A 27,398-nucleotide genomic window follows, 5' to 3' on the forward strand; every position below is an offset into this window, starting at 1 on the left:
TTATGATATAGTAGTGATATGGAATATATGTTTTAAATTTCAACTCGATCAGATGCATGGTCTGGCAGCCAGAATTATTTAATTTTTTGATATGGGTTCTTTTTTTTAATTATATTTATTTATTTTTAAATAAGGCTGTGCCGGGATGGGTCTGAAGGTGGAGGAGTAGCAGCTGAAATGCAAATCCTGTCCAGGTTCCTCCTGATGACTTCATCTTTGCTTTCTGCTTGTTCGGGTTCCTTCTGATTACTTCAATGCAGTACTGTACCTATTTGGTCTTCCATTTGATTTGAATTGAATTTATTTTAAGCCCATTCTAAATTCAATTGAATAATGAATAATAATAAATAAAAACATCATAGGTCAGGGTCAATTGTTCGATCAATGCGGGGTTGCATCAAAGCGGGACGTCTTGGTACCTGATCATCACTGCCAGCAGTTACAAAGTGGCAGTTCTAATTTTGTCTCATTAATTACATAACATACCAGTGCACAAACACCACACAAAATACACCACAAAAAATAAGTCCTGGCAAGGGTTTACAATCTTTGATTGCTCTTTTTCTTGTTGGTGGTTCAATTCAGTGACCAAATGAACAAGTCTTCTTCAAAGATCAAGTCAATCGCATGAAAAATTATTTTATGTTAAAAAACAGTGACATTTTATTTATGTAAAAAAAAAAAAATGTTATTTTAGAAATGCAACCATTGTTAACCTCTTGCCATTAAGACCAACAAAATAATTGCTGTTTAAATTCAGTTGCCAAATATGCAAATCCTTTTGAAATTTGATGTCAATCGGATGAAAATTGAGGATTTTATAAATAACAATTAAGTTGTTGATCTTTGGTCTATGTTGACATTTTGAACTTTTGACTTCAAAAACAATTGGCTTCCAGATTGCCACTACCTTTACCAGGTGGTGAAGTTTTGTGAATTTCAGAGTAAAAATGTGACCTGTAGGCAATTGACATACAAACAGACAGACAGACAGACAGCATTGCAGACCAGACCAACCAATATACTTGCGAATCTTTGATTGTGGAAGTAACAAGATTAATAAAGATGTCATGCAGAGTACAATACTTCCCAAATACCTAACACAAATTTGACTTTAAAAATAATTGGTGTTTGAATGACCAAATATGCAAATCCTCTTTAAATTCCAAGTCAATCGGATGAAAATTGACAATTTTAGAAATGTGGCCTTTGTGGATCTTTTGAGCTTTAGACCTAAAAAAGAATTGGTGATTGAATTCAGTGTCCTGATGTGCAAATTCTCTTCAAATTTCAAGTCATTCAGATGAAAATTAAGGATTTTATAAATCTGACCTAAGTTGTTGACCTTTGTCCTTTGTTGATCTTTTGATTTCTTGCTTATGACGAACTCTACCATTTGGTGAAGTTTCGTGAAGATTGGTTTAAAATTGTGATGTGGAGGCGATTGACATACAAACAGAAAGACAGAATATCACATGTGACTTACCAATTACCCGTATGTACAATATGCATGGTGACGTCCCTCCCTGGTGGGTTTGCTGCTAATTTGAAGCTTCTTACCAACTTGGAATACATATATCAATAACAACACAAATTTAAAGAACGATGATAACTCAACAATGATCTCTCAATCACGGGTAACAATTTAATTCCTCATATGAACAGAAACGGAATAGGGGAACAAATGTCATGGATTGATTAATCAAGTTGGATCCTTTCTGTGACGATGCTCAACACTTGGTTTTTGCAAGTGTCATGGGTTCTGCAGTCCATTAAGACTTGGAAAAAAAACACCACATGAGCATGGAGATGGAGACTCCAATAATTTAGGATGCATCTGTGATCATAATAATCAAACCTCATTATTAAACCATTATTTACTTTCGTGCACCACACAGCAAGGTTGGTGGAAGTGCATCCTCTCCTCACCCCTCTCACCATGTGATGGTGAAAACTCAACCGAGTTTCCTTCGCATTAACCATGATATCAAGAAGAATTAACAAACAGCAATTTCCAATCGAAATACATCTAAATGACAATAATTTTGCAAAATGAACACTGATCAATGATAGCTTGCTCAAAGCTGCTGAAGACACAAGGCAGTGAAAACTACATTGGTAGGTTCCTTGTCCCCCTGTTTTCATTGTTACCTGGTTGTTCTCGTCTTCCTTCAATTGTTTGAACACTTTCAGGATCTTGATGTTTCTCTCCTATTTTTATAAGGATTTGTTGATCAACTTTTGTCATTACTTTTCATTGCAGAATTACAACAATCTGGTGCTTCTACTTTCTTACATGTGAATACCCATTCATATGACATTAACCGAGCTAACTATTGTTTAGTTTGCTGTTGTGATTTTAAGGTTTTTCTATTGAATGGATGATACAGCAACTCTCTTCTGTTCTTGCATATGACAGGTTGGCTGCCAGGATAGCTCTCATTTCTTGGAAGTGCAGCTGTGCTGTGATGCTCTGCCCCTCTACCAGTACACTGGTACTCATTTTGCCAACGTCAGAAGGATGACAGGCTGAGTCAACCCCACCTAGTGCAAATTCAGCAGCCAACATGGCTTGAACTGAGGACCTTAAGATCCTAAGCCAGCCAGCTACCATGAAGCCAACACCAGGTTTGATGCAGAACCGAAGCTGTCGTACTACTTCTCTAATAGCTGCAGTTATTCCCACATTATTCTGGAGTCGACCGGGTAACTATTTTGGTCCAACTATTTCACGAACCAGTTGGCCAGGCTTAGGCATTCGACTCAAGATGATTTAGGGAGGAATTTGCAATTTGTGTAGGGTGATAACTCGCCTACCCTTCACATTCAAGTCCACTAACGAATACCATCACACGGTATACCAAGAGTCCTGTCCATCTGAGGGACGGCACACTTTGTGATGTAATGTCCTGGCTGCGAGCTACCAATCCGACAGTTTATAGTTGGGTCGGGAATCAAACCCACGCTATAGGCAGTTCAAGAATAAGCATGCCACCTCATTACCATCCAGTCGGATTGATGCAGAACTGAAAGGTTCTTGCAAATGAAATACCAATCTATCCCAGGTACATTTTGGGGAATCTTTTTTTACAAACAGGTGAGCAGTTCTCACCAAATAACACAGATTAAAGAGTGGAAATGATGAGACCCCAAATTTTAGAATAATTTGGGGAAAACTTTCATCAGCTGTACTCCAGGATGCCATCTTTGATACAAGCACAAATCTTCAACATGATCATGATGTAGATATTACAATAAATGATGTATATTTCCAGGTTCTAGGGCATAGAGTTGCCAAACACACATCTCACACATATAGACATACAGACCAATACACGAGACACAACCCAGGACTGTTAGATGAGACAAACATCATCTGCTGGGCTTGGGGGAAGTGACGTCACTTCCCGGGGCACTCTGGGTACCAGCGACATCACATCAAAGGCGCCGCCTTTCACACCGCACTTCCCGATGCATTTCCTAAGGAATTTCATCCTCCCCATGGATGCCAACCTTTGGGGATTGTCCATGCTCTTATCCTTTTGAATGCTGAATGTCAAGCAAGAAAGCAGCCGGTACCATTTATAAAGCATTGCTGTGGAAATGACTCCGAGAGTCTGAAAGATGTTTAATTTAGCGTAAATATTTCCTTCGTTAATGTTTAGCATAAATGTGAAGTCATGAAATGTGATATGAGATGTACATCACTATTATGACTCAAAAGACACTGTCAACCAATCAACTCAAAAGAAACTGTCATATGTGTGTCTAAAACCACCATCACTTTTGAACTTTGATGGTTTTTTTCCTTCAATAATCTGTCATTTATGTGCTTTAAAGCACTAATTAGGCCTTAATACAGCAGTTTTGGTGGGAGAAAGGGACAGATATGCCTGGAGTCGGCTCAATGGTGAGGGTGGTGGGCTTGGGATCCTAGGGTCCTGAATTAAAATCCCGCTCAGTTGTTGAATTAATACCAGGTGGGGTTAACTCGGCCTGTCATTGTTCCGAGGTTGGCAAAATGAGTGCCAGCATGCTGGTATACTGTGTTGGAGTGGCGACCCGTCCAGGATTGTGCCCAATAGCCAAGGAGACTGCTTCGGCAGCACCAACACTCTGCAAAGAGTTTTCATTTATTTATTTTCATTTATTTATATTTTCACTTACGGATGCTTTCCAATGGTGATGTGATTTTTCCCCCCCAGTGTATCGGCTTCAATGTCCATTGCAATGCAAAATTTTAGCTTTCTACATCATCCAGAAGGTGCCGAACATTAATATCAGTCAGTCACTGAGTGGTTATGCCTGGAGTTTCCTTAATGGCTCGAGTGGTGGGCTTGGGATCCTTGGGTCCTGAGCTCAAATCCTGCTTGCCATGTTGAATTTATACCACATGGGGTTGACTCAGCTTGTCATCCTTCTGAGGTTGGCAAAATGAGTACCATCTTGCTGGGATGATTGAGCCATTTGAGTTTCCTGTGTTGGAGTCCAGGATTGTGCCCAATAGCCTACGAGACTGCAAAGACAGAACCAATGCTCTGCACAGAATATGGTCCCAATGCATTTGGATTTTTGGAAGGGGACAAATGCTTGCAGATGTGGTGCATTCCTTCAGATTTGGTGTGAGGAAGACCCTAAAGCGATCGACCATTGCTTTGGTGATTTATTCTGTCATTGGTGATTTAACCAGCACCCTCGGTGGATCAAGGAACAGTGCATCAGATAGGGTGTTTATTAACATGACTGGCATCTCCAAATGTTATATGAACGAGATGCTCACACCAAGAAGTGATTGTTTATTAATTTATATTTCGATACATACTGTGCCTATGGAAAGTCAATACCCCTTTACGAAATTTTCACCTTTTGTTGCCTTATAGCCTGGAATTAAATTGCATCAAATCAGACATTTTCCACCTTTATTTACACATCCTAACCCACAACTTCCAAGTGAAAAACAAATTCTACAAATTTCAGAAAATTAATTAAAAATACAAAACTGGAATATCTTGGTTGAACAAGTGTCCACCCCCCTTATAATAGCAATTGCAAATTAGCTCAGGTGTGACCAATCACCTTAAAATCACACACCAAGTTATATGACCACCTGTGTTAAATTGTAGTGATTCTGATTATTTCAGAATATAATCAGCTGTTGCTGGTAGTTTCCTCTGCTGGGGAGTGCATTTCACAGCAAAGACTCAACCATGAGCTCTAGAGAGATTTCAAATGACCTCAGGGATAAAGTTTGCAAAAGCACAGATCAGGGGACGGATATAATAATATCTCAAAGGCCTTGAATATCCCTTGGAGCACAGTCAAGTTGATCATTAAGAAGTGGAAGGCATAGAAAACCACCAACACCCTGCCAAGATCAGGCCGTCCCTCCAATCTGGATGACCAAACAAGAAGGAGACTGATCAGAGACCACAAGAGGCCAATGGAAACTTTGAAAGAGCTACATGCCTTTATAGCAAAGACTAGTTACTGTGTGGATGTGACAAGAATATCCCAAGCATTCCACAAGTCTGTCCTGTACTTTAGGGTTGCTCGAAGGAAGCCATCACTCAAAAAAACCCACCTTGAGCCCCATTTAAAAAACGGGATTACTCAAAAAAACACTGCTGAGATTCTGAAACCATGTGGAAAAAAGTTTTGTGGTCTGACGAAACCAAGATGGAACTTTTTGGCCGAAGTACAAAATGTTACGTTTGGCGCAAACCCAACACAGCACATCACCCAAAGAACACCACATATGTGTATATGTATGAACACGACATTCCGGGATGTGTATATGTATGTTGTTTGTCTTTCGGCTGCTCCCGTTAGGGGTCACCACAGCGGATCATCCGTTATGATCCGCATAGGTTTTACCCTCTACTGCATACTGATGAGTACAATAAAGATGCCCTTCCTGACGCAACCCTGGTCACCTCTTACAACACAGGGATAACGATTGGGTTTCGCCATGATTCCGGGATGCCCTACACCCTCTCATAGCATGGCCCAGCGCAGAGCTCCCGTCCTCAAGCGATCCTCCAACCCAAGCCTCCGAGGAGCCGGATTACAGGCGCATGCCACTACGCACGGTATATGTGTATATGTGTATATATATATATATATATATATATATATATATATATATATATATATATATATATATATATATATATATATATATATGTATATATATGTATATATGTATATATATGTATATATGTATATATATATATATATGTATGTATATATATGTATATATGTATGTATATATATATATATATATATATATATATATATATATATATATATATATATATATGTATATATATATGTATATATATATATATGTATATATATATATATATATATATATAGATATATATATATATATATATATATATATATATATATATATATATATATATATATATATATATATATATATATATATATATATATATATATATATATATATGTATATATGTGTGTGTGTGTGTGTGTGTGTGTGTGTGTGTGTGTGTGTGTGTGTGTGTGTGTGTGTGTGTGTGTGTGTGTGTGTGTGTGTGTGTGTGTGTGTGTGTGTGTTTTGGAGGTGTGAACAGATGAATTTGTGATGCACTGAAGTCTATTGAGGAATTCCATAACCTGTCGATGTCAGAAGATGAATCAGTCTGTGCGTAGATATCATATTGCAGGCTGGACACATATTCCTTGCTGAACTGCAATACACATTGGCACATTTACAGCACTCACAAGACTACAAAGACCCAGGTACTTCTATAAGAACATGATCGAAAGTGTGGAAAGAAGAGTGGACGAGGAGCAACATTGGGTCGATTTAATGTTTTGAAATAACCAGGTCTTTGTTGGACTTATCTGCACATGTGAATTGCCAATGGCATCGTTACTGCGCAATCAGATCAATTTCACTTGTTGGCGATATGAGTGTTTAATTATTAGTGGTTAAATAAATAACTTTGTGTTACTGCACAAAGCATTGTTCCTCTACACCGTGCCTTTAAATAGTGTAAACTATATTTCACATCTACCTTTGCACAAAGAAGCCTCGTGTTGGCTTAAGGGTTGAGGTAGCTGGCTTAAGAACTTAGGGTCTTCAATTTTAGCCCCTGTTGTACTTCTAAAGTAACACCAGGTGGATTGACTCAGCCTGTCATCCTTTTGAAGTTGTCCAGATGAGTACCAGGTAATAAGCCATTAGAGTATCCTGTATTGGAATGGTGGATTGAACTCCTTAGCCAAATGAAACTGCCTTGGCAGCCCTATGTTCCCCATGGTGTGAAAGGAATTGTTATTTCTGGTTTTTCAGAAACGGTTCATATTGTACTTCTTTGCCAGTTCTATGTCAGGGCAAATTATTGATGTGATCATCTCTCCAAGTTTAGTCTGTTTGCTTCATTGCACAACTGTAATAATGCTCCTCGGCGGGAAGCCTGGTTCTCATGAATAAATAGGTTTATGACATGTATTTGGCCGAAGCCTCGTCATATTGAAGATGGATAAATTTAACCATAGTAAGTGAGCAACACAATTCGGTTGATTTGGTTCATAGTCAACTCAAGAGGATGAAACGTGTTCTATTGTTCCTAGTGTGAGTGCTGTGTTTATTGTTTCGACAGTGAGTGAAAGCAAGAAATGCATTGATCAGAATTTCAAAGCCATGTGTATTAATGGACCTGAAATTGTAAATAATTAAAAAAAAAAGAATCTATATAAGTTGGTTATGGCAGGTGCTAACCTTGAGTGTGTTGAACAATAAGAGGAGAGGTAACATTTTGTGCAGGTTGCAACTTTGAGAGTGATGAATTTCCTAAAAGGTCGCTCCATGAGCTCCACATAGGTTTGGAACCCAGAATCACAAACACGAAGGGAAATCGAAAGCATCATGTTGCAATCATTTGCTTGTTAACCAGCTATGTATGAAGCACAAAAAGACTATTTTCGTCGCCCGGGGTGAAATATGCAGTACATTTACAAACCACTGAAAAAAAAAACATAATACCTTTAGAGTCATTGAAGTGTAGGGTTTGCAGAAAGATGCGGAATTTAAACCCAGTCGTGTACCTAGTAACCGCAAGCAAATTTGTCATGGTGCATGCCTCTCGACAAAATGCCTGTGGTTACAGGTTGATGCTTTTCTCATGATTTATGCTCAAAGAGGGAAACAAGAATTATATGAGGTAAAAGGAGAAAAAGCAAAAACAATGTGCACCCATGAAGCAGCTCCAGGCCAACGAGCAAAGCTTTTGATGCGGCTTTTTCTGGGTTCACCAATCTCAGCACATCTGCCATTTGTGCTCCCAGGAATGCCAAAGTTACCTCCACTTAATCTGTCTTGGAGTGGCTCATTAGCACCAAGGTAAGGAATAATAGTCACACATGTAATGAACTTGCTGAAGTGCACTTGCTTAAAATATCCTGATGCAACAAAGCCCACAATTAAAAACAGTCTTCAACCTGGTCGAAAGGATCGCAGCCTCCAGGTACAATCGTGATGCAATCACCACAATGGGGCAAGGTAACCAACAGGGCCAAGATGAATTATTGCGAGCTGCTGATCGGTTTCGATTTCTCTGGATATCATCAAAGAAGTTTGTTCCAAGCAGTGATGCCCATCATGAATCACTGAGTCGCTATGATTATAAAAGGGAGTTTTCCTCTTTGCCACTTGTTACCTTTGGCTACTGCCAGCTTAAATGGCACATGGATTCATGATGTGAATGTTGTGTAATGAGATGTGCAACATCCACTTGCAGTGGATATAATATTTTTTCTCATGGGACCTGGGCATTGTGACATTCAGGAAAGGTGAGATACGAGTACAATGCAGGTGTTGTTGGCCATATGATTGTCGGATGATTTTACGGATCAACGGGAGGCATCAGAGGTAGTGTTTGATTTCATTTTTTAAACATAATGTAAGGCTCCTACACTGTCAGAGATGAGGATTAGCATTTTCGGATTCTTGGTTTTCATCCGCATTGTTGAAAAATTAGTTCACCCGACACGTTGAAATGCTCATTAGTTTTTCCACCCACGTGAGATGGATTTTTCAAGCATCCTTTAAATTTACAAACTAAACATTATTATTACATTATGTATTCAAGGCCATCTCCACTCATGGCTCGCAGACTTCCTCTCCTGTCGCAGTCAACGTGTGCCCCTAAATGGAGTTCTTTCATCCCCTCTTCCTGTGCAGGCTGGAGTTCCTCAAGGTAGCGTTCTGGGCCCTGTTCTTTTTCTGGTTTTCATCAATGATCTCTCGGACTCTCTGGAAAATCCTCTATTTCTCTTTGCCGACGACTCCATCCTCTGCCGTACCATCTGTCATCCCTCAGACCGGCAAGCAGCAGCTTCTTCGCTCACTGCAGATCTGGATAAAATCACAAACTGGTCCAACACGTGGAACATGTCTTTCAATCCAGACAAATCTCACACTCTCACTATGTCTCTTCGAAAGGACCGTTTACAACCCCCCCCCCATCCACTTTCTCAACAATCCTCTGGAAGAAGTCTTTTCTTTCAAGCTTCTAGGTCTCACTATCTGCCATGACCTTTCCTGGGAAAGTCACATTTCCAACCTCGCCTCAAAAGCCAGTCGCCGACTGGGAATCCTCCGTCGTGCTAAGTCCTTCCTCGGCCCTCTTGAGCTCCTGACCACTTACAAAGCTTTTGTCCGTAGCCTGATGGAGTACTGCTCTCCCCTCTGGGCTGGTGCTCCTGCCTCCCACCTTTCTCGGCTTCACGCTGTCGAAACCAGAGCATTTAAGATCATCGGCATCTCCCGCAATGAAGCTGAGTCTTTGGGCCTCTCACTCAATCACCGCAGGTTGGTCGGTGGTCTTTCTGTCTTCTACCGACTCCTCTCCAGCCTTGCCCCCCCCTGCTCTCTCTGCGATTTGTCCCCACCACATTTCCACAGGGCGCTCAAGGTCCGCTAACAACCCCCTTCTGGTAAAACTACCAAATTCACGAATCACTGCTCATCTTCACTCTTTCATTCCTCTTTTTTCCCGCCTTTGGAATAAACTTCCTCACTCTATTCTTTCCCATTCTTCCCTCCAGGCTTTCAAAACAGCTGTTCACCACCACCTCTTATCTTCCCCCATCCAAATCCTCGATCTTTTCTACCCCCGATAATCCACCCAAGCCCACTTCATTCATTTCTCCTATTTTCCTTCCTGAAAGTCCCTGAAATGTCCATCTTCTCTTCACCATGTTCCCCGTCCCATCCCCATCCCTCTCCCTTCCACAGTTCACCTAATGTGTCTGTTCCCCACTGTTTTGTCCCTTCCACTCCCGCCCCTCTTGTCTCATGCCTCCTTGCTGTGAGTTGTGTGTTAGCTCTCATATGAGCCTCGACCAAGGTATACAAAAAAAAACAAAAAAAAAACTGTTAATGTGAAAGGTTAGCTGTTGTAATGGCATCCAGTTAGCTTTTTTGTTCAGAGACGATTTCATCTCTTTTTCATGTGCTTCTAACTTCCCTTTTTGATTCCATGTTAATCATAATGAAAAGTATCACAGATAGCTTAGAGGTAACGCACTCGCCTTTGAGCTACATGTTGTCTGGGTTCGATTACCGACCCGACTCTAAACTGTGAACCTGGTTTTTCACAGGCGGGTCATTATATCATGAAGCAAACCGTCCATGAGATGGGATGTTAACCTGGGAACACTTCTGCTGGCATCAACTGCTGCTGGTGTATGTTACAGACCCCAGATGTCTTTCGCAAAGATTATGTGATTGCACCCTCACCCTGACTTAAATTCCTGTGGTGGCTATACTACCAGTGGGAAGGCAAAGACAAATCACCCAGTGCATTTGCTTGCCCAGGAAGCAATCTTCAGCAGCCCATGATAGATTGGAAATTATATGGGATTAAATATCCTGGATAGGCTATTTGGGATTAATCAAATCATAATGCTCAAACGACCTCACACCACACTGAGTTTTAATTCTGTTTGCTTCCGTATGTTTACATTTTCACAACAGTGTTAATACTTCGTTGTTTAATGAAACTTTCTGATGTTTACATTTGATATGAAGTGTCACTACAAAGCACGACTTTCAATTTTTTTTTAGCACCAATGGATTATTCTGATGCTGTCATATGTTTGGTGCAATTTTTAATGGAAGGAACCAGTTTTATTTTTCCTTCAATGTAACATTATGATGCATAGATTTTCAGAACAATAATATTTGGTGAGAAAATGGATCTTCATGATGTTTACATTTTTACAAAATGTTTTTCCTTGAAGACATCAGTTTCAAATAATCCAGCTTGAATTAAATTTTGTGATGGGTACATTTCTTGACCAGGCTTGGTACGAAAATGGTTAGAGCATCCACTCTAATTGGTCTGGGAGGTTGGCTGTTCAATTCCTACCCTGACCAAATTCCTATCATCAACCCCTTTCTGGTGAAACTACCGAAATCCAGTCAATGCTCACCTCCACTCATTCATTCATCTTTTTCCAGGCCTATGGAACCAACTTCCACATTCTCTTCAATCTCATTCTTCCATCCAGGTCTTCAAGACAGCTAGCTGTTCAACACCATCTCAGATCGCCGCCGATCCAAAACAATAAATTTTAAACCCTCGTTAACCGCCACCCAAATCTCTCTCCCTTCCACATTTCTGGTTTTCCATCCTGAGTTTCCTTCTGTATCCATCTTGTCCACCCCATAGATCCTCTCCTGCACCCCATTCCTCCCCACATCAATTGTTTTCCCAAGTCTGACTCGATCTTGGCCTTCAACTCTGCTGTTGGTGTTTTCCCCCTCTCGACACTGTTCCTTTTATCCATTATCATCCTAATCCATTCTATGTAGTAGTACTAGCTCTTTGAAGAGCCTCGACTATGTATTCGAAAAAAAAACAAGAAATCTCCTGAAAGATGGATATAACAGAAACAAAACATCAAGGCACCATTAACTTCCCTTAACTGCCAACCTGTGAGCTAACCAAGTTAGCCAAGAAAAATAAACAGATCAATTTGTGCCAACGTTGTTTGATTCATTTAAATATTTCATGAGATTTCTTAATCCGAGTCTCTTTAGCGGATCAAGTCATCTCACTTGAGTATGGTATCAAGTTAATTTGGAACAGAGTTCCAAAAATCGCTAAAGGCACTGATTTGGAACCATTCACTCTTTATACATCGACACAAATGGCGATCTTTATTGTATTACAAGCAAAGACCATCTGTCGCTTCGCTGATGGGAATACAAAGAGGAGAGAGGAGTGGAGGAGAGAGAGAGGGGAGGGGAGAGTGAGGAGGTGGAGGGAAAGAGAGAGAGGGAGGGGAAGCGATGAGTGGTGGAGGAGCAAGGAGGGAGAGAGAGAGTGAGGAGGGGTGGGGAAGGGAAGACAGTGTGAGGTGAGAGGAAGGGAAGGCAGACATACGGTGGAGCATTAATTACGATTCATACTGTCTGATCAAAACTATTCTGCATAGAATAACAGTGAGGATGGAAACAAAATAAGATCTGAAATCCATTTCATACCATTCATACTATAAATATGGCCCAGAGACAAATACCGCCCGAACATGTCCGGAGATAAACACCTTCCGGAAACAAACACTGCCTGGACACATCAGGAGACAAACTCGACCAAGACACATCTGGAGCCAAGTCATCTGGACACAAACACTGCCAAGACACGTCTGGACACAAACTCCCATCGGGATATGAACACCGCCCGGACATGTCCGGAGATAAAGACCGTCCAGAGATGAACACCACCTACACACATCCGGAGAAAAACACGGACACGTCCAGAGACAAACACCACCAGACACATCTGGAGACAAACAAACACTGCCCGGACAGGTCCGGAGACAAACACCACCCTGATAAGTCCGAAGACAAACACTGTCCAGACATATCCAGAGACAGAGAGATGTGTGGGAGGGTGCTGCACTGTATGAGGAGGGAGTGGAGGGAGAATGGGACAGAGATATATGAGAGGGAGAGATATATGAGAGATATATATATATATATATATATATATATATATATATATATATATATATATATATATATATATATATATATATATATATATATATATATATATATATATATATATGAGAGAGAGAGATATATGAGAGAGAGAGAGAGAGAGAGAGAGAGAGAGAGAGAGAGAGAGAGAGAGAGAGAGAGAGAGAGAGAGAGAGAGAGAGAGAGAGAGAGAGAGAGAGAGAGAGAGAGAGAGAGAGAGAGAGAGAGAGAGAGAGAGAGAGAGAGAGAGAGAGAGAGAGAGAGAGAGAGAGAGAGAGAGAGAGAGAGAGAGAGAGAGAGAGAGAGAGAGAGAGAGAGAGAGAGAGAGAGAGAGAGAGAGAGAGAGAGAGAGAGAGAGAGAGAGAGAGAGAGAGAGAGAGAGAGAGAGAGAGAGAGAGAGAGAGAGAGAGAGAGAGAGAGAGAGAGAGAGAGAGAGAGAGAGAGAGAGAGAGAGAGAGAGAGAGAGAGAGAGAGAGAGAGAGAGAGAGAGAGAGAGAGAGAGAGAGAGAGAGAGAGAGAGAGAGAGAGAGAGAGAGAGAGAGAGAGAGAGAGAGAGATATATATATATATATATATATATATATATATATATATATATATATATATGAGAGAGAGATATATGAGAGTGAGAGAGAGATATATATGAGAGAGAGATATATGAGTGAGAGAGAGATATGTGAGAGAGAGAGATATATATGTGAGAGAGAGAGAGAGAGAGAGAGAGAGAGAGAGAGAGAGAGAGAGAGAGAGAGAGAGAGAGAGAGAGAGAGAGAGAGAGAGAGAGAGAGAGAGAGAGAGAGAGAGAGAGAGAGAGAGAGAGAGAGAGAGAGAGAGAGAGAGAGAGAGAGAGAGAGAGAGAGAGAGAGAGAGAGAGAGAGAGAGAGAGAGAGAGAGAGAGAGAGAGAGAGAGAGAGAGAGAGAGAGAGAGAGAGAGAGAGAGAGAGAGAGAGAGAGAGAGAGTTTTGACTCCTTTTATTATGAAAATACAAAAAAAAAAAAAAACCAAAGGAGTAAAACAAAAACGGGTTTCAAAGAGAAATCAACAAAGTCATAGAAACACCAACAAAAAGCAATTAAAACCAAGAAAATTTCAAAGACAGAAGGAAAGAAAAACTACATGTAAATTTCTATCCATTTTCATTTAGATTGCACATCTTGCCAACACACCAAGTTTCAACAAAGGTATTAATATTTTCATTATTTCTGTAATCATTAAATTCTAGTTTCAAACGAGTTGAAACGAGGGATTGGAAATATAAAATCACATTACATTGCTCAAAGGGTTTGCCTTTCATTTTGGCTTTCCTCGAGAGGTAGATCGCTAATTTTGCCTTTAATAGGATATAGTTCAAAAACATTAACAACTTTTCGTTACCTGAATTGACTCTGAGGCCAAAAATAAAAAAATTCCGAGTGAAAAGGGGACATTTACCCGATTAAATATATTGTTCAATAAAAGAAAAAGGGGGCACAATCGTACACAATCAATATATCCATGGAACAAATCTTCAGTGATGTTACAAAAGGGACAAAGCACTGATACAGCAACATCAATTCGGTTGAAAAAAGTGTTTGTTGAAAGGCCGAGGTCACATTTGCCACGGCGGCCGTGGGGTCTCCAAAATCTGCGGCCACTAACAATTATACGGTGGCCTCAGTATTTCCACGGTCACACAATGTAGCAGTCACATATGTTTTTATTTTTCGGGGAGCTGCACGGGGTATTTAAAATTGTGGAGACCGAAAACGTGGGCGTGCCATACGGTCTTTGATTTGATGTCGCACGGTGACCTGAGGGCGTTCCTGTGGCGGCCATAGAATTTTCAAGGCAGACGCAAGGTGACCGCAAGGCGACCGCAGGGGGGCCCTAAGGCGAACGTGCAGCCAGACAGACGGTAACGAGTGGGTATATATACCAGTTCTTTTTTTTTACTGAAATAAAAATATACCAGTATATATATATATAACTGAATATACTATAACTATAATATACCGTGGTGCCCCCAGAATCCGAACACCCCATTGTTTGAACAAATTGGAATCCGAACAATTTTTTCGAGAAAATTTTGCCCTAAAAACCAAATACATTTTAAAAACCGAACACAACGTGGTGTTCATGTTTGTTCACGTGTCTCCCCACCTGTTCGAGCCGCATCTTCGCGCTTTGTTCATTCAGTTCGTCGGTGGAAGTGCTCGTGAAGGCATCTCTCGAGTGTCGATCGATACTTTAGGCCTCAGTCACATTTACTCTACGGCGAGGATACGGCGGCCGTACACCCTCTGAATTGACAGAAACGTGCGGCGGCCGCAGAGAAACTGAGGTGGCTTCAGGGAGGCCCAACGCTGTTTGGCTATATTTTACAGGCCGTAAGGTCGCCGTGGAATTATAACGTGGAGTTATAACTTTTTCCATTTCTACGTTCGCCGTAGCAATTCGACAAGCCGAAAAAAAACTGGTTAATAAAAAAAAACAAAAAAAAACATTAACCCATTCGCTACCGTCCGTCTGGCCGTACATTTTGTGGACCCTCCGGCCGCCGAGCAAATGTGACTTAGGCCTTACCTCGTGTTTTCACCTTCATTTGTGATGTTTGTTTTTTAATCATCTTGTGTTTTAATTGATAACAAAAAAGCAATCCGATCACGTGGTGTGACGGACTGTCGGGCAAGGATTGAATTTCACAGCAAAACCGGTTGTAATTTGTGTCAGCTGACATGATTATGTCAGCCTGATGCGTTTGATGAAAGTGATTGTGGTTCTGCGGGCATCATGTTTGATGAGCTGCCCTGGGGGCAGCGCTCTCGCAGAGTGCGCGAGCGATCGGAACCCACGATGGAGCTCGAGCCTGTGTGGGCCTTTGGATGTGGTGATTGTACCAGTTTACATTCAATACGCCGCCACCGAAGGTCATTTACTCATCTAATTTTACCTTAAACATGGGGAATTTCAGTTTAAAGTGTCTTGAAAGTGGGTTTTCTTTGGGTCCACGAACGGATGAATTCACGCCATTATTTCTTTTGGGAAAATATTTTTGCAATCTGAACAGCCTCCTGAAACGAATTAAATTGGGATTCTGGGGGCACTACTGTGAAAAGGCAAACACCAATACTCCGATCTCTTGCGGTAGTGCACGGTGGACGCATGGTCGATGCAGACTGCCACGGAGGCCTACGTAGGTGCACGGCGGGCGTAGGGGAACCGTGCGTCGACCCTGCGTTGCCCGCAGGTAGTCACACAGACCGCAAGGCCACTGTACGGCGGCCGTGGAAATAGTGCGGCCGCCGTAATTTTTGGGGGTTGGGAGAATTCATTTTTCATTGAGAAGAGCTTACGGCAGCCGCACGAATAACGCAAGCCCACCGTACGCCCTACGTACGGTCGATGTGGAACACATCTACGTCATAGCTTGGCTTGTCGAATTGCTACGGCGAACGTTGAAATGAAAAAAAGTTATAACTCCGCGCTATAATTCCACAGCGACCCTACAGCCTGTAAAATATAGCCAAACGGCGTAGGGCCACCCTGAGGCCACCTCAGTTTCTCTGCGGCCGCCGCACGTTTCTGTCAATTCAGAGGGCGTACGGCCGCCGTATCCTCGCCGTAGAACAAATGTGACCTAGGCCTAAGTGACCAGTGAGCAAGTCTCCAATGCAAGTCACCTGACCTTTTTGTTATTGGTTTGCAATACATAGATTCCCATGCAGGTTCATAAAGGATGGCATACGGCAAAAGCGTTTTCTATCTCAGTATTTCTACTGCAGAGGTATTTATATTAATAACAGAAAGACAGAAACGATAAATAGATTTGCTGTCAAGATTACTAAATAAACAAGAGCCAATACTGACTGAAGATGGAGTAGAACTAGTGAATTGGACAAGTAACCCTGGAAGTGAAGGCTTATGGGGTATCCATTTGATCTCAGTACTCCACTGCAAACCAAATTTAAAGGATGTCCGGATGACATCTACAAGTACTTTACCTCCAGCTCTTAATGACCTGGTGCCAGTGATTTCAGTAATTTCTTTAACAGATTTCTAGCAACAGTTGGATGCGTCACGAAGATGCCAAACATTTTTGATACCAGCTGATACTAACAGAGGAAGGTGAGATGTGTCAATCTTTTTTGATTCAATTAGGAACAACGCAAGGCCGTAGCCGAGCAATCCAGCTTGTCTCAATATTCATTGTGCTACGGGGCGCCAGGGCAGTTTTTCCACATTGATCGCAGGTTGTATCGACTTCAGCTGAAAGGCTGAAATTTTAATCTTAAAAGAAACCTTTAAACTTGTATCCTCCCCACGGTCTGGAAGCACCATGTAAAGTTGCCGCCGAAAGCTCATCACATGCTTTGCTTGGTCATGGTAGCACCCAAGGGGGGTCATCGAGATTTTTGAAACAATTTTTCCATAACAAGGCAAAACAGACAAGAGTTGTTCATTCGACATGAAAGGAGGAACATTAGAGACAATTCTTTTCATTGCCAGGATATCCATCAGGGAGGCCATAAGAAAGTGACCACTCTGTGTATTTAACTTGGAACTCATGACATCGTGAACAAAATATAGATGATAAACGAACACCACGACCTTCTGATTCATACGTGATGCAGCACGTACTTGGTCAACACTGATAACGTCTCCAACCGCCAAAACAATCTCTTGAGTAAGAACCCCATCACGGGGAGACAAACGAAAGCATGCTTAAGAGTTAGTGCTTCGAAAGCAGCATCTTGCTGTGAGCGAGCCGCCGCCATGTTACAAAGACGCGACGCTCGTCATCTTCCTCACTTAGGAAGAGGAAGTTAACAATTCACTCCTACTTTCCCGAACCTTGGGAAAGAAGGGCACTAACTAAACAAAAATAAGGAAAGGCAAGCGAAATAAAAACCAAAATAAAGCAGGTTTAAAGTAAAAGGCTTTCAAATAATGAATGGACTAATAGGGCACCGCCAAAAAAAACCGACAATACCCTTACTAACACCGCGATGTGCTCTGTCTGTCTGTCTGTCTCTCTCTCTCTCTCTCTCTCTCTCTCTCTCTCTCTCTCTCTCTCTCTCTCTCTCTCTCTCTCTCTCTCTCTCTCTCTCTCTCTCTCTCTCTCTCTCTCTCTCTCTCTCTCTCTCTCTCTCTCTCTCTCTCTCTCTCTCTCTCTCTCTCTCTCTCTCTCTCTCTCTCTCTCTCTCTCTCTCTCTCTCTCTCTCTCTCTCTCTCTCTCTCTCTCTCTCTCTCTCTCTCTCTCTCTCTCTCTCTCTCTCTCTCTCTCTCTCTCTCTCTCTCTCTCTCTCTCTCTCTCTCTCTCTCTCTCTCTCTCTCTCTCTCTCTCTCTCTCTCTCTCTCTCTCTCTCTCTCTCTCTCTCTCTCTCTCTCTCTCTCTCTCTCTCTCTCTCTCTCTCTCTCTCTCTCTCTCTCTCTCTCTCTCTCTCTCTCTCTCTCTCTCTCTCTCTCTCTCTCTCTCTCTCTCTCTCTCTCTCTCTCTCTCTCTCTCTCTCTCTCTCTCTCTCTCTCTCTCTCTCTCTCTCTCTCTCTCTCTCTCTCTCTCTCTCTCTCTCTCTCTCTCTCTCTCTCTCTCTCTCTCTCTCTCTCTCTCTCTCTCTCTCTCTCTCTCTCTCTCTCTCTCTCTCTCTCTCTCTCTCTCTCTCTCTCTCTCTCTCTCTCTCTCTCTCTCTCTCTCTCTCTCTCTCTCTCTCTCTCTCTCTCTCTCTCTCTCTCTCTCTCTCTCTCTCTCTCTCTCTCTCTCTCTCTCTCTCTCTCTCTCTCTCTCTCTCTCTCTCTCTCTCTCTCTCTCTCTCTCTCTCTCTCTCTCTCTCTCTCTCTCTCTCTCTCTCTCTCTCTCTCTCTCTCTCTCTCTCTCTCTCTCTCTCTCTCTCTCTCTCTCTCTCTCTCTCTCTGTCTCTCTGTCTGTCTGTCTCTCTCTCTCTCTCTCTCTCTCTCTCTCTCTCTCTCTCTCTCTCTCTCTCTCTCTCCACAGAAAGGAAAACAGGGGAACCTTACAAGAGGAAACATGAACACGGGGAAACGAAATGGGGAGTGTGTGAGATACCAACCAGCACGACAGAGGACAGGTCCTCATGACACAAAGAAAGGAGCAGCCATGACAGTACATACACTGTGCTAACAGCCAGCAGGGGAGAGGGAGGGGTGGTGGGGGGGGTGTGTTCGGTGCCGAATGGAGTTAGTAGAGAGAAGATGTTATGCTTTGTGAACAGCACACACACAACATATATGTATTAGTGCTTGGCCGACATCAGCAATTTTTGGGAAATTGGCAGATTGGAGTCAGTGTCATTACCGATTCCAGTACATACTGTGTACAACCCAAAAACCTTGAGTAGTTTTCACCCTTGTTTTAGGACAATTTCAATAAATGATTTAAAAAAAAACAGTGTTGCATTTTTGACTTTTCAAGGAGATATGCACAGACATTAATCTTTATAAAAACTGCCAATCATCGAGATTGGTAGAAAAAATATTTGTCTTGTTAATTTTGAAAATGTTATTTCGGAAAATGGCTCAGAAATCAGGTGTTATTAAATGTATTTTGCTTTGAAACTCACAAATAGAAACCAAATAACCTTTGTAAAGCACACCCGGTTTATATAAAATAACCAATTGCTTTGGAAACAGTGACGGGAACAAAGGAAAACGTGATCACTCGTATGCTACAGAGATTAAAAGTTAAAACCTCCACCACCCATCATCATCAACATACAATATTAGATGAAACTTTACCACCATGGCATCGGTAACCAAGCATGCAGGCAGGCACACACACCCGCAGAGTATCCCTTTACAGATACAAATCTACACATATGCACCTCGACCTTGGAGCAACTGCCGACTGTACATTCCGATCAGGGCATGAACTGTATGGCTATCGACTGTAGGGCGCTCGGCAAGTGGCTTAAGCACTCAAGCAAGCACTCCAATTGAATGGTTGATAAGGAACGGCTGGCTTGGTAAGCCATTGCAAGCTGATTGGTAATGGTGCATACCCGCAAAAAAAACTAATCATCGCCGATTTCTTAACATTTTCAGATTTCACTCCAGATTTCAAGTTATTTAATCCATGTGATATGATCCTCCAAACTAAAGTTATATTTAATTGCTGGCTTGGCATGTGAAAGCAATTAACAATCGCCGAGCTGTCATGTTAAACACCTCCCGGAGGCGCCAAAATATCAAACTATGTTCGAATTTGACAAATGAGCACTTTTTAAGCAGTTGGAACTGCTGCTAAGTTCAATTCTGGAGCTTAAATTTTGTAATTCGACTTAGTTTAAGAAATTATTGAGGTTATGACATGTGCAGAAATGAAATAAAGCCATGAATGCTGCCGTCTCTGGGCGTTTATAAACATTGCAATGTATCCAGCGATTTGTAGGTATCGATAATTATAATATGAGTGAGGAAAGTGAAAAAATAGAAACTTTATCGTCAGAAATCGTTGTGGCCTGTTCCAAGTTAAGGCATTGCCGAGTAGGCGAAAATAATGGTGAATTATGACCCCATCTTTGGAGAACAAGGTAACTGAGCATGGGAGTGAGGTGGCCAAGAATGTGCCTAATAAAGGACATAATTAAATAAGACTGTTAATTATCTTCAAAAGGGGTGTTTTAATTAGCCAAAACACCAATTTTTTATTCATGAACTTCCTTGGTATGGATGCAAACTTTCAGGCTGCTCGGTTTCATGGTTTTGGAGTTATGGAGGAGACACCCAAACACACTGACTGACTGACACACACACACATGTGTATTATTATAGATTAACGCAGTGGCCCCTAAATATTTTTGATTGTGGGCCAGAACCACAATTCCCTAGCACCTTGTAGGCCACACAACCAAATACATTTCAACCAAGAAGGGAACTCAGTGGAGCACATATCCTCTGCTGGGCTGACTAGTTTACATTTTGTATCCCACTGATAGGCCAGATCTGGATTATGACCTGAACCAAAATTTAATTGGCTTGTTCTTGCCATCGAACCAACTCGTCCACTAAGTTTCGTCCAAATCCGTCCATAACTTTTTGAGATAGCATGCTATATATCGTTGTTGGCCCTATCTAACTATGAACAAGCTCTTTCATTTAAAACTTATCAAATGAAGATCCTCACCAAAATTGAATCAATTAGTTCTTGTTCACCACCCAACCTGTCCACACAGTTTCGTTCAAATCCATCGATAACTTTTTGTGCTATCGTGCGAGATGTTATTTTTGGTTCTACCTCCCCTACCTCTATCTTGAATACCTACCTCTCAATGATGAAGAATCACTTAAAAAATTATTGTATCCAGATCTGGATCCGGATCTTCACCAAAATCAAATCAATTAGACTATGGAATACACCCAACCTGTCACACAAAATTTCGGCCGAATCCGTCGATAACTCTTTTGAGATATTTTGCTCACAGACAAATAGATAAACATACAGAGAAACAAACAGAGATATAAGCAGGCAGACAGACAAACAAACAGATAGATAGGGGTGAAAACTTAACCTTCATCCACCTTTTGTGGAGAAAGTAATAAGCAATTCACTATCAAATATCAATGGCAATAAAATTTAATCAATCCAGCAAAGCGACTGTTCACAATGAAATATAAACACGATATGACCAGAAAAATCTGTCACTGGAAATCCCCGTCACTTTGGATCATCAAGATAATTAATCCCCTCGTATCTGGACAAATTCATGTGGTGGTGGAATGTCGGGCCCATCAAGTTCAGCGAGATGTTGAACTGTATCTGACAATTTTATCCTTTGTAAATATTTGCAAGTGTCTGGTGCTATGTTTCTGCTATTGTGCACATATTGTCCAATTTTATTGAAATAAATGTTTTAATATATAATTATTATTGACACCTAAAATATGGCTCCACTGAATTTAGACATCTAACATGCAGGATTGTCTATGTTCTTTCAGAATCACATGTGTGTAAGAATAAAGATGAAGCAACCAATCATTTTATCCCTTCGTTAATTCCGCTTTTCACTTTGCATGTGATGAGTAAAAATATAGTGAAATCAGCATCAAATCCCCCCCTCTTGAATTGTATTTGAGCTTGTATCCAGCTTGTTTATCCCCTTGGCCATCCTCCCTTTCCTCGTTCTCATTCTTTCTCTCGTCAATTCTTCCTCCAAGTGTCATTCTGTTGTGTCTCTCTGTCTTGCTAATGGTGTTTCCCTGCTGTCCACGGTTCTTTCTATCTTATTCTGTGTTCTCGCACTTCCACTCATCTTATCTCGACTTCAACACAAAAAAAGGAGAGATATGATAATTTATTCTCTTTGCAGTCTGCTCACTATAGAATCATTGGTGGGGTCGACAAGTTTCTTATTATTTGCTTGATTCACCACGACTGAACTTGTTTATCCTGCACAAAGCAGGTGGAAAATTTTCAGATTAAATTCTGACTTGTTTAAATTTGGTTAATCGTACAAAACAAAGCCTATCCATCTTGGCTTTTAATTAAATTATTAAATGAGCCAATTCTGATTCAGCGCATATTGATATGATCACAAACCTCAAAACAATGCTTCTCTTTCATTTGCCGATCATTCATTGCTTGCAGGCTCTACATCAGCTCTTTCAAGTTCCACTTCATGCTGTGCGGATCTCTGCAATCAGCATGTACCAAGAAAGGCCAAAGAACGCCATGAGGTGCAATGAAAACGTGAGCCGCAACGGTTAAACACTGTTCTTCTACAAAACACCATTTCAAATCAGATACAAATATAAATGTATGATGTGATCACTCAAAGTTAGAGTTTGCTCAAAAACTGGATTCTTGTTTAATGCAGTCAATTCTCAATCCGGTAATATCAGACACCATGCAATGCTCTCGAAACTCATAACTTGACATATTGACTTGAAGGATAACAAGATAATTTACCAGCATACTTCACTGCATTCTGCAGCGGTTTCAAGAAACAGGTTCATTTGTGTGGAGGATTGTCTTTCAAAAGCATTCCAATCCGACTATAAACTACTGTTTTGGTGATGTGCATAGAAGAATCACATGCCATTCTTTTCTTGGAGCATTAAGCTATCGGTCCTTTTTGCATTTGCTTGCAAGTATTAAAGATCTGATACCATACGTTTCACGAAAGAACCACTGTGATTTGACATCACACCAGAAAATTCCATCCTTGAAATAACAGTGATTGAATAAAAAGGTTCAATCACTGGAATTTATGCGATGACTCTCATGCCATCAATTGTCTTCAAGGGTGGACAGGTTTTCCAACAACAGCAACCACAAGCACAATAACAACAACTAAACAACAACAGCAACCACATGAAATGCCAGCTTTATTCAGAATGAAAGATGTTTTTTTTTTAATGTGTCATGCATATGATGCAGATTTCTCTGGATTTCATTGTGGATACTTTGCGATAAAGTAGAAAACTTGCTTGTTGAAGCTGTAAATGGCAACTCGCCCCCCAACCCACTCTCCACCGTGCCATAGTCTGGTATGGAACAACAATGGGTCTTGAGGTTGAGCTTCAGGTTCTCCATGTGTGGTTTATTAGTACCGAAAAGGAACCATATCTAAATCAATCCTGCAAAGACAATGAAACAGCGACTCCACACACCGGTATTACAACTTTGTCATTATAAAGGCACATTCATATATATATATATATATATATATATATATATATATATATATATATATATATATATATATATATATATATCACCTAAGTGCAATTTTACCAGGTTAAAAATGGGAGTGTTCCGGTTCTGGTTCTTGAGTGATGTTGGTGTCCTTCAAGGTCTCTGCCGACCTTCTCAACGATAAGGTTCCCGGTCGTTTTTTGCTGTTATTGGGTTGTCTCCGTGTTTACTGTGTTTGTAGTTCAGTTTTGTTTTCAAACTTGTGCTAATTGGTGAGTAGTCGTCAGTCTTTTCTTTTGGGTTTTTGAGATCTACCCTTTCCTTTGTGTGCACAATCGTGTTATTCTATTTTCTACTTATTGCCTTCAGGTTTTTTCACAACAATTTCTCCACTCTTTCAATACCCTTTGCTTCATGTCTTAAAATTAAAAAAAAAACAATAAAAATAATTCATATTGTTTCCCTTCTCACCTTATACCCCTTGTAACCACATGACATATATCTCATCCTCTTCCTCTTTACTCTTCTGCCAATCTGCCATCTTCCCTCTACTTTGGTCTATCCACATTCACCATACACCTTCACGATTATTTTCTTCAACCTTTCCTTTACATAATCTTACGTAATCTTTTTTTTTTTTTTAAACATATTCTCTTAAAATATTTAATCTTCCTCTTTCACATGTGTGGTTCTCTGTATTCTATCATCATTCACTCTCCTTCTCCTCCTTATTCAATGGATAAGGAGTTCCACTTCTTCAATTCCACTTTTCCTTCATCCCATGTCAAAAAAGTACAACTGTGACAACGTTTTTTTTTCTCCATTCTTTAATTCTCCTTTATTGCATCCTTCACGTTATGTCTTAAAATGTATCTGACTTAAAAATTTAAAGGCCCGGTCACACCTTGACGTTTTAGCCAACGTATGCCGATTTTTGAATTTTTTTTCTAAAACGCTGGCACACGTTGAATACGTTATGGGTAAGTTTTGATAACATTGAGAGCACGCTGGCATACGTCATAGTACGTTGCCATACGTCGTTGTACGTTGGCTTTAAACGTTGTACTTTTCGGTTGTCCTCAAATTTTTTTCATGCTTGAAATTTCACGACGTATGCCAGCGTATGACTCACACGTTCCGCTACGCTGGCCACAAGTTGTAGGCACGGTCTGCGATCGTTGACAGACGTCAACACATGCTACTTGTAAGTTAATCATAAGTTGAGACACGCCGAGGTAATGTTTAGCGTACCCGAAACTTATTTCTAACCTATGATTAACGTGTTGTTGGCACGTTACGTGGTCGTTGCCACACGTCGACAGACGTTACTTTTAAGTTACTCATAGGCTGAAAGACGTCGGTATAATGGATCATCCTTGCGTCAGCATCCACGGCCACGGCCAGGACACTTATTTGCAGCATTCTTCAAACTTTTCTTCGGCATGACGAGGATGTTCACACTTCGATGTCTAGCTTGGCTATGATTCCAATTGTCCATCGGCAGCGTCTATTTAAAATAGTCGAGTTTGAGCGTTTTAACACGTTCAGAAGAAACATTTCAAATTTCCAAACCCCAGCATCAAAAAAACAACAAAAAAAAAAACAAAGGCGAGTGACAGCAATTTAAATCGTTCATTGTAAACAATGAAACTAGCTGAGTGGTACCGGTTAAAAGTCGTTGAGTGTAAAAAAAATCCAATTGTTGAGCGCAAGCGTCTACTTTCAATAGTGGAGATGCAGCCATTTAAATCGTTGAGTGGCAGCCTATGAACCTACCCGTGGACACGCGGACGCAAGGACGATCCATCATAACCCACACCCTCCCCCTCACACCCACCTACTACTGCCAACATGAACAAACTACTACTAATACTAATACTAATACTAATACTGATACTGATACTGATACTGTTACTGCTGACATGGACATCGACTCAAAAAGTTACTCGAAAACACTGTTGGGTTCCCCTTTTATGAACACCATTTTTATATACCAATTCCCAAAACCGCTGGGAACACGTCTTTATATGGCAGTTGTAAGCTAGAAACACATTCATTTTTTTTTTTTGTCGACCGGAAGACGTCATTGGAATACGTCTACATACGTCGATGTGTGTTGGGACTACGTAAATAATTGGTTCAAAGCACGTCAAACATAAGTTAGAAATAAGTTTCGCGTAAAAAAGACATTACCGCGACGTGTTTCGACTTATGAGTAGCTTATAAGTAGCCTTTGTGGACGTGTGTAAGCGTCCACATATCGTGTGTAAAACTTATCCCCATCGCATGCGAACGTGTGTCATACGCCGAGTACGTCGTAAAATTTTGAACATGTTCAAAATTTCTTGACGTACTCTACTTACTACGACTTATGATAGCGTATTTAGCGTTCTACTCGCGCATACCAAACTTACCCATACCGTATTCGACGTGCCCCAACGTTTTAGACACACTTTTTGTTACGTCGGCATACGCTGGCAAGATCGCCAAGGTGTGACCGCGATTTTGACCCTTCCATTTCTATGGCAGTTATGATTTGAATCGTTGTGCGTCAGCTTTTTAATAGGTTACGCCACGACATCGTCAGCGATGCGTGCAACGCGCTATGCCTGAGTTAGACTATCGTTGGGCATCGGTTGTGTATGCCGACAACAGGTTCAGCATTCGTTGGTATAAGTTATCTATAACACAACGAAACGTTCTGTGTAGTTACCAATGCGTTATACATAAGACCAAGTCGCTATGAATACATCCGAATCTTTAAAAAAAAAACATCAAAAGTTCAACGTAAGCCAGCGTTTTACATAAATTTTAACACGTTGCCATCGCTGGCTAAAACGTCAAGGTGTGACCGGGCCTTAAGAGAGTAAACTTAAAGGTAAATTGAGTATATGCAGACAATGTAGGGAAGAGTAAACGATCCAAATATTAAGTATTGCCACATTGGTGCACTACATATATTGAGTGAACTTCAGGGAATTAATATTCTGCTCAATATGTCAGTAACTTGGACCATAACAATATAATGAATTATGGAAAATCATAATCATTCAACCAAATATCACCAGGAATCATACATTATGTGCATATACTGAATTCATATAAAACTCACAACCTACCCCCCCCCTAACCCCACCCTCCACTTCCACGCCACATAGCCAGATGGCTCGACACAACTAGTTAGGGTTACAGTGTGGGTTGATAGGTTGATCTGGTGGCATTCCTGGAGTCGAGAAATATGGTTCGGCATCAACAAAAGTCATCAATTAATATCATATATGTGGATTAATACAACACAATGTTTCAACATGCCTGGTGTTGGCTTAATGGTTTGGGTGGTGGGCTTGGGATCCTTGGATCCTTCCGAGGTCGGCAAAATGAGTGCCAACATGCTGGGATACTGTGTCGGGGTGGCGACCTGTCCAGGATTGTGTCCAATAGCCAAGGAGACTGCTTAGGTGGCACCAACGCTCTGCACAGAGTATGGTCCCAATGGATGGATGGAATGTTCCAACCATATTAGATACAGCTTTCAAACTAAGGAAGATAACTTATGCCATATGTCAGGGGAATCCGCTAAAATAATTAAAATATTTATTTTCTACAACTCTACTCCAAAACGCATTTACAACAACACTGCAAATTTTACACAGTGGGTCCACATTCACCATTGGACAGACGTGCTTCCCACCATGCTAAATCAATAACTTACAATTGTGACATTTTCATCGATTGTTTCTTCA

At 41.0% G+C, this 27,398-nt stretch overlaps 1 long non-coding RNA gene across 1 annotated transcript in view; it reads left to right on the plus strand.

Annotated features, from left to right (window-relative positions):
* The window catches only part of LOC147017965 (uncharacterized), a 61,332-nt gene that overhangs the window by 15,521 nt on the left and 18,413 nt on the right, over positions 1-27,398 (plus strand). The window contains exon 2 of the long non-coding RNA XR_015062779.1: positions 22,606-22,707. This is a non-coding gene — a long non-coding RNA (uncharacterized LOC147017965). The remainder of the gene's footprint in view (positions 1-22,605; positions 22,708-27,398) is intronic.

The sequence above is a fragment of the Eptatretus burgeri genome, chromosome 10, assembly GCF_056783735.1.
Source record: "Eptatretus burgeri isolate ZD-2024b chromosome 10, Ebu_testis_v1, whole genome shotgun sequence".
Lineage (NCBI taxonomy): Eukaryota > Metazoa > Chordata > Myxini > Myxiniformes > Myxinidae > Eptatretus > Eptatretus burgeri.